Here is a 13,052-nt window from a genome sequence, read left to right as displayed (position 1 = left end):
AACCGACAACGCACAAAACCATGCTCTAGCCACATTAATTAACTAATATGGTCAAAATAATAACGATTTCGGACTATCCCTCAACGGAATCCGAGTGGATACGATTTCGGACCATCACTCAACGGAATTACAGAAGTCCAACACCATAATGTACGACGGCTCAAAGAAATGAGACAAGCACATGCTATTTAATTTACAAAAGCTCAACGAAGGGAAATTAGGCACAGTTACTAAATTTAGAACTAATCAACGAAGCGGGAAATGAAACAATATCGAAGCAACAAATCCCCATCATAATGGTTAACAGTCCACTCCTAGCCTCACATTTCATCACAACATACCAATCATACCAATCAACCCATATTTCAATTATACATGTCAAATCTCACTTCTTGAACATAAATTGATGGCTAACTATTAAAAATAACAATTCAATAAAAAAATCATATTTATAAAACCAAGACATATCCTCACAAGATAATAATTATGAAACATGGGTAATCACCAATATAACATATATTAAAGTCACTCACATTTCTCCACATCACACTAATCCCTATGAATTATAACGTAGTCTCCTACACCATCAACTTCTCATGGCCACCAACTAATATATCACACAAGCATATAAGTTCTACAGAATATTTCAAATAGGATTCTAAGATCACTTAGCCATAAATTTATCATACTTATCATTCACATTACTAGAAATAATTAAACATCCATATATCACCATTATCATCAATACACAAGACAAATCATGTTTAATAAACATAAGTCTATGGCTAAATATATGAAAATCACATTTCAATATAAATCATATTTATAAGTCCAATGCACATTTACAAATGATATTAATATAAGAAATTAAGGTAATAACCATATCACAATATTCAAGTCACTCTCCAACCAATGTAGGTCCACTAGACTTCACTTAAGTCTCCTGCAGTACTAATTTTAGTATTTGGAACGTTTCGAGGCATGTTGACCAAAAGTCAACTCTCGGTCAAAGGTAGGGTCCACAATTCTACACAATTCAATCCGGAAGATTCACACATTGGATTTCAAATCCGTAACCTTCTAAGGTCCACATTATGCTTCTAAAACAACTACCAAAATTTCATCATGATCCAACGGTCGGATCTTCGCTACTTACAAATTCAAGTGGCCGGCCAATGCTTGATTTTACAAACTTAGAAATCCAATTCAGGAAGATCCGTATGTGGGAATCCTAATCTGTCAGTTCCAGCTATCCTTAAATATTATGTTCTATAACGCATTAAAGTTTGGTGACGATCCAACGGTTGGATCGTTGATTCATATAAAGGTCAAGTGATGTATCGTAATGAAACTAAGTTCAAACAATCAAACCACATCATACGGATATCAATTATGAAATCATGGCATCTAATTGAACTTAAAAGAACATCGTCGGCCCACTAGTTAGGCCTCCGCCGCACGAGCCGCCGCAGGTGGCGGTCGGCCACCCCGACTTGCCAGAAAAATTCAACTATTTTTAAAAATTACCAAAATTTACAGAAATGAAGATCTCCATGAGTAGAGGAAGTTTTATACATGTGGCCAAGTCCAATTTGGCAGGTAAAAGCCCTGATTTTGTCCATACCCACAGGAACCCTAGAAATTTGGGTGACTTTGATTCGGCTTCTCCGGTACTCCGCCACCCCTATAGTTGTTTGGGCTTTATTCTAGACCTCAAGAAGAGGCTATAGATGGTGGTAATCGAAGAAATTTGTTTCAAATTTAGGGAATCATCCTCTATGAACCCGCACACCCACCGGTGTGATTTTCCCAATTTCAAGGTTATTTTGAATGGAATTTGGGATAGAATAGGTAAAGGGGAAGATGAGAAATGATTTCAAAGTGATGAGAAACTTCAACTCGTTGGAAATTTGCTGGGAGACCACCCAATTCCAATGGCTCTGCCTGTTGATTTTGCACGGGTTCAGTGACCCGTTTCTGTCCCCCCTCATTTTTTATTCCTTTCCCCCCTTTCCTCTTTTCTTCCACACGGCAGTTTCAAATTTTCTTCTTTTTTTTTTTTTGAAGAAACTTCTAAAACATCCATAACGTTTCTTTCTCGTTCTGATTCACATATGGCTTTCGCTTAAGCACTTGTGAGGTCGAGCCCAATTAAAAACATTAAGAGTGACCCTCAAAGGTCTAGGGATTTAATAATTATTTTCAAAAATTCAAACTTTGTAATTAGGTAATTAAAATCTAGAATTAATTTAAATTCACGAAAATACTATAAATCTCGCCCATACGAAATACGTAGATTACAATAGTGAAATTCAGGAACGGGATTTCATAGCTAGAGCCTAAGAAACTAAATTTAGGAAAGTTAGGGGCAAACTCTATATTTAGATAGTAAACTCACGGTTTGTTAACCATATTACCTATTTAGGTAATCAAAACTTCTTCGATTGGCCACCCTTGATCACTTCCACAGGTAGATAGTAGAATCGAAAGCCGAGATGATATCTCTGTTGGAGTGATTTGAGTGTCGAGAAAACTGTGAAGACTTTTTAGTTCGTGTTGTAAAGTTGGTTAGTAGTATAGTACGTTTTGAGGAGGTTTACCTTTGGCATCCATTCTCAAATTTTTACTTGGGAATCCACCAAATGTGAGAAGTATAATACACCATTGATCCTGTAAACACGCGAATTCCTGCAATGAATGAGACAAGAATACGTGTACAAAATAATATTTGTATTAATGATTTAAGGGTTACAATCTCTTCTGAAAATTTAGCCTCTGATTCGATCTTCGTAATGTGTAAATTTGTGGATTGTGTTGTTGATCCAAGGGCCATCGGGGCTTGATCTTGAATTGGTGGCAGTTCTTCAAGGGCTGTTGGGGCTTGATCTTAAAGGAGAATTTCACGAAGAACGAAGAGGGCTTTCTTGATTCTTCGGGATTTGCTTGAGAGTAGAGAAAGTGTATGTAAATTTTCCTCCTTGATCCTTTGATGGAGAGGCCTATTTATAGGCTTTGAGAATGAATTACCACCATCCTTTTGTTTTGGTGGATGTTGTAGGTGGATTGGGTGGATTGTTGGGGTGAATTGGGTGGATTGTTGTAGGTGAATTAAGTGTATGATGTAGGTGAAATGAGTGGATGTTGTCATTTTAATGCAATGGTCAACATTTATTTTACTGAAATTTCAATGTCTACAAATGTAATGCAATGACCAACATTTATTTCACCAAAATTTCAATGTCTACAGATCCACCTTATTAACATCACATTTATTCTCCTTATTTCTTGTCGAACAACTCCTATATCAGTTTTCCTTATGACTTTTCAAACAAGTCCTACTTCATTGAAAGAACTTAGTTATTAAACACTTTATCTTGGAAATCTCAAACTTATCTGCGAAGGTGAAAGACTGAGCTTCAGGATCGTGCCTAGATTTTAGCAACTCCCTTGAATGACGATTAGAAACCGTTATCCCCTACTTTCAGTTGATGGTCTAATCGACCAACCTTTGTAAATCGAGTTTCCTTGTGTAGTTTGACGAATTCATAATAGTTTTGTAAGCCATTATCTCATCTACTCTAGTAATGAGATTAAATTCTCTAATCATCAAAAGTCAGCTTCACATCAAATTCCTTAAATATTACCTTTGTGTAAATTGGTACTTTACCTGGGAGATGTGATTTACGCAAATGATATTCTTTTCTTTTCTCCAAAAAAGGTAGTAGCGGAAGAAAGTTGGAATTCTCACAAAGTGTTGTGAAATCCGAGACAAACTTTGGTCTTGTCGACCTTATTGACAAATGGTTATTGATTTTTTGACTATAGTGTTTTTCTTCACTTGTCGACTGAGGAAAAATTAGTTTGGTTTGGGATGTTAATTATGAATAAAGTTTTTGACAATGAACTGTGGTCTCACCTTACCTTTTCTTTACATTTTTCGATGACATTAATTATTTGAAAATCCATGATGACATGTTCTCTAGATGTTTCGACTGTGCTGAGTCAGCATGATGAAGAATCGCTTATACTTTCCAATGGTTAAAACCGTTCGAAATCAACCATCCTATTCTTGACTAGAATCAAGTTATTATCTTCATTTGAAACATCAGATGACACTAAGAACGAAGAAGGCTTTCTTGATTCTTCGGGATTTGCTTGAGAGTAGAGAAAGTGTATGTAAATTTTCCTCCTTGATCCTTTGATGGAGAGGCCTATTTATAGGCTTTGAGAATGAATTACCACCATCCTTTTGTTTTGGTGGATGTTGTAGGTGGATTGGGTGGATTGTTGTAGGTGAATTGGATGGAGGTTGTAGGTGAATTGGGTGGATTGTTGTAGGTGAATTAAGTGTATGATGTAGGTTAAATGAGTGGATGTTGTCATTTTAATGCAATGGTCAACATTTATTTTACTGAAATTTTAATGTCTACAAATGTAATGCAATGGCCAACATTTATTTCACCGAAATTTCAATGTCTACAAATGCCCCCAGTTCAAGGCGCGTTGTATACATGTGCTTTGTTGGAAATGTGCCCTAAAGCCAATCATGTGATGATACTTTACGGACATTTCACATGTTAAACTAATCTAGTTTTACATATAAAGGGCAAAGATTATTGTTTGAGCCGTCTCATATAAATGTTATATGCTTAAACGATAAAGTCCAAGGAATATGTGATTGGGAGAATGTAATCTAATGAAGTTAGATTCATGAGACCATTCTTTCGTAGACACATCCTAAACATTCCTGATCATAGGATTGCCAATTGGGCATTGACAGTCCGTTAAGATCAGTACGTACTATGTCTTCTCTCAGGGAGAGTGATCAGTCTCGAATCATTGGTGTGTGTGACATCAAGACAAGTACGGTAGGTGCTCAATAGAGAATGAGTTCACTGAACGCGATCAACGAAGGGTTCTCATATTCCATGTCACATGAGAACTCATGGTTGGGATAATGCAAAGTAGTCCTTTGACCTGAGGCATCATAGTTGTCTTGTGGTTAAGTCCTTGATCTTTGATTATGTCAAAGTCACTCCATCAGGAGGGTGTCCACGGCATCGTTGGGGTCAAGCCACTTATCTATGGAGACAAGTGAATGCGCAACAAAGGATCTCTAACCTTCAAACCGTTTGAGGGAGAATACTCTCTGATATGATTTGAATCTCTGACCAGAGTATGAATGAGATTTGGGAATGGGTTCCTAATCACATTCAAGGTAATCATATAAGCACAAGACACACATTGGATAGTAGACATGAGAAAATAAACTATCAAACCCAAACAATGTGGTCAAGAGTATTAGATTAGAGAAAGACCGTATTGCATTTGTAATCTCGAACTGAATAGGTTCTCCACCTCTTCTGATTAGCTTGGGTAACCATGATATGCTGCTAGGTGTCACTCATGGTTTGTGGAAGCCCTAAACGTGTGTAATCACTAAAGGGAGAATTGAAAATAGTTTCAATTCACAATCGATGTAAAATGGTTTTAATCGCCCACTGCCTCGCTAAAAGGAACCTAATGGATCGCACACCATAAAAGGTAGAGATTGGAGATTAAACGGAAATGAGTAAGAATGATTAAATGGTTTAATCATTTATTTATGGCAAGGATTAATTAATATGTTAATTAATCAAACGAATAAGTTCGTTAAAGACTTCGGGATAGTTTTGGACCTTAAGGCCCAATGGGCTTCGAACGTCAAGCCCATTAACTTAAGTTGTATGACAATTTAATGAATAAAGATTCATTAAGGCCCAAAAGCCCAAAATTCCCTAAATGGCCGGCCATGTATGTGATGAATTAGGGTTTTGGTTGTTTAGGTCACTTAAAGAAGTGACTATATAAATGACTTTATAGCCAAATATTCATTAAGGATTAAAAGGGTTTATTTTTGGGGAAAATTGGTGAGAATTGTCTCTCCATTTTCTCTCTAAAGAGGCCAACACCTTGGAGGGTACATCTAGCAATCCTACTACTCCAAGGTCAATCATTTCTTCTACAATCTAACCTTGGTGAAGAGACTTAGAGGTTCTCAATTTTGGGAACTTGGAGAACCTATTCTTCCATCCAAATCCATGGATCTAAGAAGCAAGGAATGAAGGCCCTATCTCTTTGGGTGATTAGCCTTTGCTTATGCAAAGAGGAATCTACAAAGGTATTAATTTCAACTCACTTTGTTTTGAGTTGATTATTGGTTCACCAATCTACTAGGCTTTGAATTTCATGGTAATGTTTTGTTTTTGAGTGCATACAAGCATGATTCCGCCTTTAATTGTTAATTGCATGCTATATGATGTTGCTCAAATGAACATGTTTTCCCAAAAGATTTCCTTCAAGTGGTATCAGAGCCTAGGTCTAGTAGTTGGTGAATCCTTTTGGGTTTTCTAGTTCATAGTTTGTGATTTAAAAGTTGTAATTGTTACAAGCTTTATTCTTGCTTATTTGAAAGTAAATTTTGTTGGAAAATTTGCTATCTCAAATGTTGTAGATGTTGTTCATATGAGCATGAATATTGGAGCTAAAATTTGGTGCCATGCTTTTGGGAAAATTCGGCCAAATCCAAAGGGTGAATTTTTGGGTTCTTGTTTGACTTGTTAAAAGTGTTTTAATGTGTTCTTTGGAACCCCTAAGTACCCTAGTTTGGTTAGATGTTATTTCCCTTAAGTAAGAATGGTTTTGGAATGTTTTTGGGTGAAAAAAGTTCATGGAAAAATTTGGGTTTTTCATGAATGTTCTTCATTGTTCTTGATGTTCTTGCCAAGAACAAAAAGGTTTGGTGTTTTGATTCAAAGTTTTGATTTATTTCATAAAGTTTATGTGATTTGTTTTTAAATGATTTATCATGTATTTAAAGTGTTAGATATTTGTATAAATGATGATTGAAATAATTGTGATTGAATTATTTCAAAACTTATCTTACATACACTTGATTGTTTTTGACAAAACTCACAAATCAACACACACATCACTCTTATCCTCTCCCCAAAACCGGCCACTCCCTCAAAGGGAGTACTTTTGGGGCTTTTATGCAATTACATAAAGTTTTGATACTTTTGTGTATTTGCACTTTGGCCCAAAAGTTTACGTTTTTACGTTTAGGTCCAAAAACGCTAAAGGACAAATTGTTTTGTTCCTTTAATGAAGTTTTTGCATTATTAAAAGTTTGGGTTCTAGTTGTATTTACATGAAGTTGTGACTTTTGTGTATTGTATAAAGTGACCCCAAAAGTTTTTGTTATTGCAATATGGCCCAAAAGTTGAGGTTAATTGCATGATGGCCCAAATAGGATGAGAACAAAATTGTTTTGTCTCTTTAAATGAGAATTAGATTTTCATTTTGTTTAGCTCCATTTAAATCAATTTTATGGATACAAAAACCAAATGAAAATGTTGCATTCAATTAATTAGTTAAAGTGTTAATTAATTAAAGGGTGATTATGAACCTAAGCCTAATATAATTGAGCTATGTGAAAGGCGTTTCAAATTTGTTTGAACCATGGGAATGTGTAGATTAGATTTTGGTTGTAATTTGATTTGATCAAATGTTGTAAAAGGGCTTAAGCTCTTCTTTACTTTAAAGTAATTTGTTATATGCAAATGTTGTAATGAGCATAAGCTCACCTTTACTTTGAAGTACTTCTTTCTTGCTTTATATGATATGCATGAATATGAAGTAGTTGGGTCCAACGCCCCTAAGACAACACGCCTTAATGTGATTAAACGCGTAACTAAAATTAATCACCATCCCTAGACCGAGATTCAACACAAGGCTCGTGTTGAATCTAAACAAAGGTTCATAATCATCCTTAGGCCCTAAGACAACTATATATAGTCCATCAAATGAATGCAAAGTTTATGTTAGTAGTATCATATACTCTTGCTTTAAAAATCGTTTTAAAAGCATAGTGGGAGTATTATGTACAACTAAAACAATGAGATGGACCAATAGTTGTAATAGGACCAAAATTATTTTAATAGAGATTAAAATGAATATTTATATGTGATGAGACCTAAAACCCTCAACCAAACCAATATTAAGTTGATAAACGGAGAGTGCTTTGAACACTCTTTCGTGGCCTTCCACCGTGGTAGGCTCCGATCGTTTGTGACTCGTACACCGGCTTCACCCTATAATGGGGGAGTACAAAGTGCGTGCTTACACTCAGGAGGAGTTCTATATACATACATGATGAAGTGAGGTAGGCAACGAGTTTAGCCAACATGATATAATTCTGAGGCTATGCTTGAACCCCTACACGAACTAGGCATGGTGGGAATGACTTAACTAAGTACAATGACGCCAACATGATATAATTCTGAGGCATCATTTTCTAGAGGCCAAACTAGATGGATACTTGCAAGAGGTTGTTGCAAATGAGTAAGCGTACTCTCTCATTATTATTAACGCTAGCCAACATGATATAATTCTGAGGTGGGCTTGGTAGTAGTGAGTCTCCCATAACCTACTAAGAGTTTCATCCAAAACTCTCGAATTCCAATGAGGGATATGGAATTTGCCAAAAATAGTGGGTGGTGCTATTTGATTTAAAGATCCTGAATCAAATGGCTTAAAATCAATCAATTTATATTCGTTATGTATTTGATTACCAATATATTTGCAAACGCTATCCAACACTTGACAAAACCGAATGTTTTAGTTTCCGGACTTGGTACCACAATCCCAAAGAATGTCTTAAATGGATTGTATATGTACCTAAGTAGTCTCATCCTCAAAATCGTTCTATTGATAATGTATCATTAGAAGAATATGTTAGAAAAGGTCTATCATAAAGAGGACAACACTTTTAATGTCATAATTCTTCAATTACAAATTGTTGTATGAAGAAATAGGAGTTGCTTTGAACAACCCTTAGTCAATGCAAACACTTAGTGCTTGTTTCTTTGTTACATGAACAAGGAACTTGAGAAGAAAGCACAAAGGCATGGACACTTTATGTGCCATGATTCTTCACTTACAATTTGTTGTGTGAAGAAATAAGAGTTGCCTTGTACAACTCTTTAAAGTTTGTAATTATGTTTAGAACATAATGGTTGGTTGACAAAAATAGTCCATTAACATGGATTTATAATGATTTTGAATCATTAAGTGTTGAAGTGATAAAACCACTTAATGAGACGGAAACTAGGCAAGGACTTCACCTTTGTTTCCCTATACTAATCGTTCACTAAGTTTATTGTAAACTGTGTAGTGAACAATAACCGCACTCTCTCCAAAATGTTTGATGTGTATAACACAATTGAAAAAGGTTTCAAGAGAGATAGTGGGAGTTTAGGGACCATGACTATTGTAGTCAAAAGGAGAAGTCAGATAAAGAAGATAAATAACTCCAAGGGAACAAACTTTCTTTATGAAAGGATGGACATTGGAAGGGGTATTTGCAAGAAATGTCTTGCAAGTGTCAAGGATACACCTTTCGAAGGTGTTGTAAAATTGTTCTTGAATAGTTCAAAACAGTTGGTTCTTCTACTTGAATGCATGATTCCGTATTAGTAACTATGTTTTACAATCGTTGTAAAAGTGTGGCTAATAAGAAGTAGAAGATTAATGAGAGAAGAGAAAGTACTTCACATTCGAAACGTGAATCAAATGTAGATCTCTACGAAAGCAGATGGTACTTACTTCCTCATATGAACTACCAAAGAAATTGGAAAAACATAGATTGTCTTTATATTCCAATTTTAAGGAACTAAATTCCGTCACTATGTGAAATGGATAAATGTTTTGTTTGACAAAACAATGTTCTTTATTAATCAATGATTGGATTATAGTAATCTAATTAATTATCTCTATAGTAGAGATAATATGGTAGTGTTAACTGTTTAGAAAATAATGATGCTTAAAACCCAAAAGGTTGCAAGGTAGTGACTAATCCCAACTAAAGTTGTGATACCTCTAAAACATAAATTACGAGTTGGTCATAAATGGACGCTTTGGATCGTTAGATCCGGATCCAATACCTTCTTGTTAAAATTGTATGGAGGCGAAATGTTCGAATCTTTATTCTTTTGGAAAGAAGAAAGAATCACAAAGTTGTTGAGGTTAATTCACTTAAATGTTAGTGGCACTTGTCCACAAACATAATATTACTCATGTTGAATAACATTCACCGAAGATCACTCTCGGTTGGACTATAGTTTATTTTGAATAAACACAAGTCCGAATACTTTGCAAAATGTTTCAAAGAATTCAAGAAATGTAAGTTGATGAGTAACACGTCTAAAGTATTTACCTCCTTAGATTTGATCCAAGGAAAGGTAACACTTTAGATGAGTTTCCTTGAAAGATATCAAGGAAAATAGCATCATAAGATAATGTATTTCTCCATTAGGAGAAGAACGAACTCGAATAAGATTTAGTTCGTTAGATATTATCTATTACCCATATATAGGATATATACTTCTAAAACAATATGATTGTCAATGAGAAGATCTTCCAATATTTTCATGACTCCATAAGATGTAGTTAGAAAGAAAGACAAATCTTAAGCATGTTAAAGATTTGGGGTTGTGTGCTAATAAGCAATATTTGTTTGATAACAATCTTGTAGGATATCCTTAAAATAACTTTTGGATATCGCTTCTATAAACCAACTAACAAATGTTGTTTTGTTGGGTAGTTCATTGTAATTCTACAATGTGATTTGCCTAAAAGCAAATGAACGAGAGATAGAACTCAAAGAATGGGTTCTTTGAGAGACAAGAAAGTAATTAACAAATATAACAACCGAGTTCCTATACCACAAGCTCCAAAGTAGTCGATAAGAATGAAAATCCTTATGACTACATTGAGTGCATATACGATATATACTCAAGGAAATGGTAAAGTACCATTTGACTCGAAATAATGAAACCTTCATAAGCTAATTGGTAGCTTAAGGTGACTACAATCAAAGAGAATGGTTGACTTTAAAGGAACCATTTTTGACGTAGTCTTAGTTTCAATTAATTCGAAGATTGCTAGCTACAACTAAATGGTGATTCAATGTTTTGACATAATATGGGTTTCCGAAACCATTATTAAGATAGTCTTGATAATATATGTCTAAAACTATAAATCACAAGACATGTAAGTTGTAGAGATCCATCCATCATGGATTTTAGCAAGTTAGTGGGAGCTATTTGCATTTTATGAGAAAAAGGATCAAATCGTTTGATTTCTCATAAAGATGTAAATGAATCTTTTGTTTACTAGTTTTACAAAAGATTAGTGGGAGTTAATCATGTTCCTAAAAATTTAAATATATATGATATATTAATTTTGGAAATGAAAAGAATACTTCTTCGTTAAAGTTATGACTTTAAACATTATATGAAGATAGAATGTATATGGGAGATATAGTCTATATACATGGGATGGAAATCTATAATGATATATTTCATGATATAATTGGATTATATCAATCCCTAATAATAGACAATGGATGCTAGGAAGTTTCTTATATGATGATAAACTTCAATAAGAAGGACGATTCTAGTGAGACTAGCAAGTTGCCCTTCTCAAAGGGAATGTACCCTTTGACTCCCATTGAAATAATGCGTAAATAGAATCCTTTATGCATACGCAGAAAGGTGATTTATGTATTTCATATTGTATGAAAAACATTGATATGAGTTGTACCTAGAACGGTACAAGACGATGTCAATGCAAGCCCAAGATCAGAACCATGGCAACTGTCAAGTGAGTCCTTAAGTATTTGAGAAATACTAAAGGATAAATTCCTCAAAGAACGAGGAAGAATCAAAGTAACGAAAAGGAAGCGTAAATGTATTAGATTATGAATCTAATCCATCATTGGATGTTTCTTCATTATGAATGAAGAGATAAACGAATATCTCTTTATTATGACTAAAGAGATATTTGGATGGAAACATTAAAGTAATGACTTTAGTGTGTTCCATTATGAATGCAAGATATATTGCCATATAGAAGTTTACAACAATGTTGTTTGGATGGGAAAGTTCATTTATGAACTCTCTATTCGATTCCAACCAGAAAGTGTATGACACTAATGGGGCGATAGCTCAAGCCTGGGAATCAAGGTCTCATCAAGATCCGAACTCAAATGAGAGACTGAACCACATGATTGAGAATCATGTATAATGGTGACGTCGTTATTCTCAAGGTTGCTTCTATGGATAACACATATAGATATCCACTGTCTAGGCCTACTATTCAGCCATTTATGAAATGACTACAGAAGAGGTATCATCAAGATGACCAAGCTGATTGGCTCTAGTGCAAGTGGGAGATTGTTGGAAATGTGCCCTAAAGCCAATCATGTGATGATACTTTACGGACATTTCACATGTTAAACTAATCTAGTTTTACATATAAAGGGCAAAGATTATTGTTTGAGCCGTCTCATATAAATGTTATATGCTTAAACGATAAAGTCCAAGGAATATGTGATTGGGAGAATGTAATCTAATGAAGTTAGATTCATGAGACCATTCTTTCGTAGACACATCCTAAACGTTCCTGATCATAGGATTGCCAATTGGGCATTGACAGTCCGTTAAGATCAGTACGTACTATGTCTTCTCTCAGGGAGAGTGATCAGTCTCGAATCATTGGTGTGTGTGACATCAAGACAAGTACGGTAGGTGCTCAATAGAGAATGAGTTCACTGAACGCGATCAACGAAGGGTTCTCATATTCCATGTCACATGAGAACTCATGGTTGGGATAATGCAAAGTAGTCCTTTGACCTGAGGCATCATAGTTGTCTTGTGGTTAAGTCCTTGATCTTTGATTATGTCAAAGTCACTCCATCAGGAGGGTGTCCACGGCATCGTTGGGGTCAAGCCACTTATCTATGGAGACAAGTGAATGCGCAACAAGGGATCTCTAACCTTCAAACCGTTTGAGGGAGAATACTCTCTGATATGATTTGAATCTCTGGCCAGAGTATGAATGAGATTTGGGAATGCGTTCCTAATCACATTCAAGGTAATCATATAAGCACAAGACACACATTGGATAGTAGACATGAGAAAATAAACTATCAAACCCAAACAATGTGGTCA

This window comes from Malus domestica, chromosome 13 (genome assembly GCF_042453785.1).
Source record: "Malus domestica chromosome 13, GDT2T_hap1".
NCBI classification, from domain to species: domain Eukaryota; kingdom Viridiplantae; phylum Streptophyta; class Magnoliopsida; order Rosales; family Rosaceae; genus Malus; species Malus domestica.
The sequence above is the reverse complement of the archived record's forward strand: the minus strand, read 5'-3'. Positions refer to the sequence as shown.